Source organism: Podarcis melisellensis (genome assembly GCF_964234715.1).
Source record: "Podarcis melisellensis genome assembly, chromosome: 15".
NCBI lineage: Eukaryota > Metazoa > Chordata > Lepidosauria > Squamata > Lacertidae > Podarcis > Podarcis melisellensis.
In genome coordinates, this window is record NC_138532.1 from 36,986,358 (window position 1) to 36,994,067 (window position 7,710).

Consider the following 7,710-nt stretch of genomic DNA (forward strand, 5'->3'; position numbering starts at 1 on the left):
TAGCCACCTGAGAAAGCTTGTCAGAACAGAAATGTCTTCCGTTGTTTCCGGAATAAACTTGGCACTTGATTTGTTTGCTTTTCGTGTGCCTCCTCTCACAGTCTTGTGAGCGCAGATAGGACCACCGGAAAATCTAAACTTCCACGTTCTGGTTGCCTCCACTAATCACCGCAAGTCTTCCACTGATATAACAATCTTTCCCAAACTCTGGGTTCTTGAGATATTTGAAGATGGAGATATGGTAGCCATCTTCAAATATCTCAAGGTCTGTCACATGGAGGAGGGAATAAGCTTGTTTTCTCCTGCTCTGGAGGGTAGGATTCGAACCAAGGGCTTCAAATTACAAGAAAGGAGATTCAGACTAATCATCGGGAAGAACTTTCTGACAGTAAGGACTGTTTGGCAGTGGAACGGTCTCCCTCCGGAGGTTGTGGATGACCATAAGCAGAGGTTGGATGACCATATGTCATGGATGCTATAGTTGAGATTCCTGCATTGCAGAGGATTGGAGTCGAAGACCTTCGGGGTCCATTCCAACTTGACAATTCTATGATTCTAGCCCTGCTGGATCAGGTCCACCTAGTCCAGCAGTTGACTTGCCACAGTGACCAGCCAACTGTCTCTAGACAGCCTGCAGGCAGGGCTTGAATATGGCAGCCCTCTCCTGAACACGGCTTTCCAGCAGGTGACTATCAGAAATGTCCTTGGTGTGAGTATGGAAGTTCTATCTCACTGCTGTGGCTAATAAGTCTATCGGTGGCTCTCCACCTCCCTCTACCGAGTCATACCATTGGCACATCAAGCCCAGTATTGTCTACACACTGAGATCTTCTGCTGACTGATTTACAGTAAGTGATTTGCGCTTGTCCCCTCCTAGCTATGTTTGGGCATCTAATGGTGGTTTTCTGACTGAAGTAGGTGGTCAGCCTTGAGGTAATGGAGCCCCACCCTTGTTTCAATAGAGATACCCTTCCCTTTACTTTCCAAGGTGTAGAAGGATGAGCATGTTGAACTTTTTTCCCCTACCAGCCCAATTTCTGTGGAGGTTTCTGTTTAAATTGCAGCGAATGCAACAGTCTCATGGTACCCTTTTAAAGGCAAACGGGTTTACCGCAGCCTCGGCTGCCGTGTTTGCTGTCCTCCATTGCTGTCTTGGGTGCTTCTTCTTGTTTGCTTTAATGCCACAGTGCTTTTATTTGTATAATTCGGGGCAAAGTACACCTGACTCTCGGTTTAGTCCCCAAATAATGCTGTTGTTGGGCACGGCCTGCGGCTCACACAGTCGGTAGCAGGGTACAAGTTCAGTGGCAAGCGTTTGGTTTTTTTATTTATTTAAAAAACCCAAATAATTCTCTCACTGTCCTCCATTTTACAACCCCGTGGCATGGGCGCAGTGGCAGCATCCTACTGTCCTGGGCAGCAGCTGAGCCTTTCTCACACCTGCCTCACCCCTAAAAGTGTCTCTCCCACCTGGAAACCATGTTTTTATGCCACAATTTGTCTCTTCCTCTCCCTCCACCCATCTGCTAATATGTGCTAAGACCTATTTTATGTGAGAGGAGCTCAAAAGGTGTTATTTTGTTTTAGTTGCCATTTTGCTGAGCGGTTATAATTGTGAGGGCAGAGCTAGATTTAAAATTCTGGATTCGAGTTCCTGTTTCGCATGCCTCCTTGTGATAATTTTTTAATGGAAATACATGGTTCGTAAACATTTAAATAGAAGTAAAATCTGTGCCTCTGAACTTTTGAGGGCAAGGCTCCATTTGTAACACAATCCCCACTTCAGAAGCGGAGCCCAACTAATTTCTCCCTGCTTCCCTTTTGCTTCTCCTCTTAATGTTGTCAAAGCGGCTGAAGTTAGCTGTGCTTCGTGCTGGTTCGACTGCATGCAGGTGATTCTCCAGCTGCCCAAGTAGAAACCCTAGAGAAAGACCGGACTCTGTTCTCTGACCTTGCAAGTTATTTGTAGCTGCCTTGTTCCAAAATATGGATTCACCTGAGAAATAGGAAGTCCGCTTCCCCCCAAAAACATAACAAAAGCTAGCGTACCAAGTTAGCTTTATCTCTTCTGGAATCTCCAGCTTCTGTGTGGGCTTATAAGGCAGCTCATATGCCCTTTGGCTATTTTTAGCGTGGAAAAAATTTCCAGGCCCCTGTGACTTCAGTTTTTAATGCAACCGGGTCCTATCCGGCATGCCTCTTCACCCTGGTGGCTGCATTCCCTGACACTGTGTCGCACATCCTTCTAATTCCACTGCATTACACAATTATATCGTTATGTGATTAGGGGGAGAAGGCTGTGAAATTTTAAAGGTGCTTCCTATTGAGAATCTTCTCTACGCCCACTATGTTGACCTCTTGCTTCCTTCCGGGCTTTTTCTTTTTTTCTTTTTTGCTATCTCGGTTCGACCTACCATCTCACCACCGAGGACTAGAAACTTGGTGTTTTATGCAATTAAATGCAGAGTGCAAATAGCCTTAATCCAGGGAGCGGAAAGAATACGAGCTTGTTAATATTGCACTGTTGTCTTGGCACTTTGTGGTACAAATGCAATCTTCTGGCATCCCTCTCTCATCTCCCATTCCAAAGCCTATGAGCTGTCCAGGCTCAACAAGGACTAGTTTCTTGGGTATATTCACCTCCCAGTTCCAGAAAATACGTAAGCCCCTTTCTCTTAAACTTCTGCCAAAGTTCCTTGGAAACTTAATGGTGGTGTGGATAATCATTTTTGTCTGTGGACTGTGTGAATGAGAGCCAGACAATGAATGCAAAATTCATGATACTGATCTCCTTAGCTCATGGGTCGCCAAAGGCTCATGGGCAAATTTGAGTTTTGGAGTGTTGTGGGTACTTGCTCCCTCTGGTCACATCTTTCACCTTTCCCCCAGATCAGTTCTCTCCCCCCCCCCAAAGAGGGAAGGATTGCACACAAACATACAAATTTTGCATTTCTGCACGTTCTGTGTGACAGTCAGAATGAATAGAATTTCCGAGCCCTGATAAGCCTATAGAGCTGAAAGAGGAGGAGGGAAAGAGCATTGCTTGCCCAAGTTCCTCCCCTTTTGTGTAATTTTTAGGGGGGGAAGTTACCACCAAAGGAGCAGCGAGTTTTGAGGGAGGCAGAGCTCAGAAGCTTTTGGGGCCCTCAAGGACACTGTTGTGGCTGCAGAACGTGACGCTGGTGCCTCCTGTCTCCTAGTGTTTGGGTTTTAATTTGCAAGCACTTTGATGGGTCTGACCTGAATCCAGGGAAGGTTTCAACCCTTTCACCCCAGGAGATAATGCACAAGCAAATGGGCGCTCCATGCGTTGTGCATTTGTCAAGTGCAGAATCCTTGAGTCTACTGACAGAACTGGAATCCCATCCCAGGCTTGGGAACGATGCCAGCATGTGCAACACAGCAGCTTGCCATGTATGTGTGTGCTGAAGTGAACACCAGCCAACTTCTTCCCTTCTCAGATCTTAGGCAGAGCTGCCTTGTCCGCCCCTTAAAAACCCTGCACAACTAGTTCGTTTCGGCCCTTATATGGATCCGCTTACTGCAGGGTTTGTCCGTTCTGGAGGGGAGCTGGGCTTATTGATTCTGCAGCACGTAAAGGAGGAATTGGGGGGAGAAAAAACCAACTTCCAAAGAGAGCTGGTGCTATTGTGCCCACCCAACCCCATTTAGTAGATGTGAACCAGGTGTTCAATGTCTAGCGGACACAAAAAAAATTTCCAGGCAGAAGCTGCAGGCATCACAGGAAGAGTATATTGCTAGAAGGGTGTGTCTGAATCTGACCCAGTGTGCAATTTCAGCTCATTGCCTCAGGTGGGCATGGGGAACAAGTGGCCTTCCAGATGTTGCTGAACTACAACTCCCATCATGCTCGCTGGCACTGATGGTTCAGCAACATCTGGAGAGCCACATGTTCCCAACACCAGACCTAAGGGAATTGCCTACTGGAGGAGGGAGCAGGGGACTATCCCAAGTTCTCATTGAGGTGGTAAATCTGTATCTAGAAGAAGCATTTCCACCCTTGCTTTCTACATGCAGAGATATATATATTGCTGCCTTAGAGAGGAATATTTTATAGAGTTGGAAGGGATCCCAAGGGTCAACTATTCCAACCCTCTGCAATGCAGGATGCTGTTAATGCATTCTTGAATAGCATTGCATGCCAATTATACCCGACACTTGGAATTTTAAATTCCCTTGTAAGCAAGGGTGTCTGGAAGGTAGGGAGAGAAGCAGCACAATAGGGGAAGAGCAGAGGCTGGTGCAGGGCAACACAGCTACTTCTTGGGGAATTGCAGCACCTTTTGCATGCATATAGAATCCCACCCCACTGCCCCATGCCGAGTTTCTAGTCCTGTTGTGGGTGATTTCTAGTGAATTTTCCAGAAAGTTGGCTGAATAGTGAACTGGGGAGGTGTCGTGAGTGTCTCCTTGCCCACCTCCCTTAATTAGAAACAGAGCATACGCAGTGTAAGTTTTCATAAGAGCAGGGTTGATGAATCTGTGGCCCTCCAGATTTTGTTGGACTCCGTCAGCCCCGGCCAGCATGGGAGTTGTAGTTCTAGCAGCATCTGGAGAGCAAGTGGTTCCCCACCCCTGTTCTAAATGTCTTGGCACTCTTTTAATTTTTGAACAGCTGCTTCCTTTTCTGTCCTCTTGCAGTCCTGAATGCAAATCTATGCTTTGCAGAATCAAATGTTATTGGTGCCGCATCTTTTATTATTAGAGATCTGTTTCATGCTGCTGGCCATTGTGATTAATGGAACCTCCATGTTCAGTGGCAGAATATCTCCGAAACTCAGAAGATGGGGGGGGGACAGCAATGGGAGAGGGCTGTTGTCTATCTTCTTCACTTGTCGTGTGCTTCCTGGAGGCATGAGATAGCTCAGTTGGTAGAGCACGAGGCTCTCTTAATCTCAGGGTCGTGGGTTCAAGCCCCACTTAGGGCAAATCATCCCTTCATTGCAGGGGGTTGGACTAGATGACCCTCGGTGTCCCTTCCAGCTCTACAATGCTATGATTCTGTTATATCTGGCTGACCTGTGGGAGAGAACTGATGATGAACTAGAAGGACGTCTGCCTGATCCTGCTGGGCTCCTTTCATGTTCATGCGCTGTGATGCGCTCCCAAGCCTTCAGCCGCAGATGGTTTATAAACTTAAAGCTGCTTTAGCTCTTCTTTTGGTTGCTCAGTTTTATTCCCAGCATCTCCAAAGGGGGATGGGTCAGTGGGCTGCTTTGCTCTTGAATGCTTCATCATACATAAGGGGAGAGCCTGCCTTTGGCTTCTGAGAACCTGAGTCCTGACAAAATTGCTGGAAAAAGCCCAACTTTGGTGGATGATTCACAAATGAGAAGCTCTTGTGTCTTGGGAATCACCAGTCCTCATGGCTCAATAACAATAATAAAAATAAAAATAATAAACTGGAATGTTACAAGCAAATTTTAATTTATTTTTTAAAGCCCAGATTGTTCCTCCAGCAGCTCAGATCAGGGCTTCGCACCTGCTTTGTCTCAATGCAGAAGGCTTCCCTCGCCCTCCTCGCATGCTTCGCATGTCTCTCACTCAGCTTACCTTCTGCTTTCTTACTTCTGGAAAGTGTCCTGGGTTCCCCTTGGAGAGCCCTCAAGATGCCATCATCATTAAATGGCAGTAGAAGAAATCCCTGCAGATTTTCCTCTGCATGAGAGAGAGAGAGAATCTTTTTAGAAAACTCCATAAGCACCTTATCATCATAGCCTAGTTCTCAGTGAAGTGGAGCAAGCCTGTGTCTGTGCTGTACCCCTCCAGACCTTTGGGTTGGGGAGGGCTCTTCCATAGAGCAACAAAGCCATCGTCCTCTGCATGCAGAAAAAGAGCGGGTCAGGCTCTTTCCCCACATGCAGGCTTTTTGCATGCAGGGAGTGTATTTAGTTTGTATGGAAGATCGTTCTGACACGTAAGCCTCCCCGCTCCAAGTCTGAGGGGTACAGCCGGGACACATGCTTGCCCCACTTCTCTGAGAACTAGACCTTGGAGCTGATATTCCTGGTTCTACGCTTCCAACCTTGGGAGGACGAGTCCGTGCCCTTGGAGACACCCAAACTCTGCTGGCTGCCAATGTAAACTGTGAGAGTGTTCTGCAGCAAGCAGCTCTCTGAATGGGCAGCTGTTTACCCCTGACATTCCAGCCACAAGGCCCGCAGATTCTCCTCTGTTAAGGAAAGGAATGCCAGCCTTGTCTTTTTATAACTCGAGGGGAGCTCTTGCTCAAGTAACAGGTTGGGCAGAATACAATGTGAACCTCAATTTTTGTCACTTATCTTGACTGTGGAATATTCCTATTAGGGGTAGATCCACTGAAATTAATGGGCATGAATAAATTGGGTCCATTAATTAATTCCATTGAGTCTCCTCTGAGTAGGACTTAGCCCTGATTCTCATGAAGGCAGGGATTTCCAAATTTATTTTAGATGGCAGCTGATGTCGTACAGTTTGTTGTACAACATTCAGTGCAACAAAAAGCACTGTGTGTGTGTGTGTGTTCTGTTCTGTTGTGGATCTATGACGAACATCTCTGATGCATGTTGCTGTATTTGAGATCCTTATCTGCAACTATAAACATTTTTGCTCCTGTAAACCAAAAGCGAATAATCATCATGTGATCTTTATGGTCTTGAGGTCAAAATGAAGATCAGGGGCTACTGGGCAGAGCATGGAGGGGGGCACTTGAGAAGGAAGATTATGGAAAGGTGACCAGCACAGTATATCGAACCAGGTGTTTGCAGCACAGATTTTCTTCTGGTGGGTGATTTCCTCTGCTTGCATATGTTGATGGTGCACATTTCATGGTCAAAGGTGGGGATGCATGTTGTCTTTGATTTGAAAGTAGTAGTCCAAGCATTCAGCAGGGCTCAGTTACGCGGGGAGGCAGAGGGTTCCTTAATACAGCGGTGCCCTCCAGAAGCCGTTGGACTACAATTCCCAACATCTCTGGCCTTTGGCCACGCTAGCTGGAGCTGATGGGAGTTGTAGTCCATTCACCTCCATGGTTGGAGGCAGTATTCTTCTGGATAATACTGGTTGCTGGGAATCGCAGGTGGGGAGAGGGCTCTTGCACTTGGGTTTGTGCTTGTGGGCTCCCCCTTGGGGCATTTGGTTGGCCACTGTGACAATAGGATGCTGGACCATTGGCCTAACCCAGCAGACTCTTCCTATATTACGTAGGCCAGTATGTTGGCTGTTTCTGCTTTCTAATACCCAACATTCCCCACTTTTAGGCAAAATATGCCTCCTAGATCCTTCAGAGCCTAGCAGCTAAACCGACTGGGCCACTCTGACCCACTGCAACCCGTTTTTATTTCCATTGTTATTTTGTAGGCCTCTATCATGTTGCTTACTACTTGTTAGGATTTTTTTTTTTAAAGTATTGATCATGTGGCTTATTTTGTATAAGAGGAGCTGCCTTTGAACTCTTTCTAGGGAAGAATCTTAAATGCTTAGAATATTCACAGCCATGTCTTCATAGAAGGTTCTGCATAGTTGTAAATCAAAACACGCTCCCTTCCCAATTCCTAAAAAACCTGCTTTGCGCCCCCAGAGGTACCTCTGAAATGTTAGCAGCCATCGCCCCCCTCTCCAAGGGTGTTTTTGTAGCCCTTGAGGACTAGAAACTTTATTTTTTAAAAAAATATTGAGCTATTCAAGATGGAGAAACTAGACTTCTGAGCT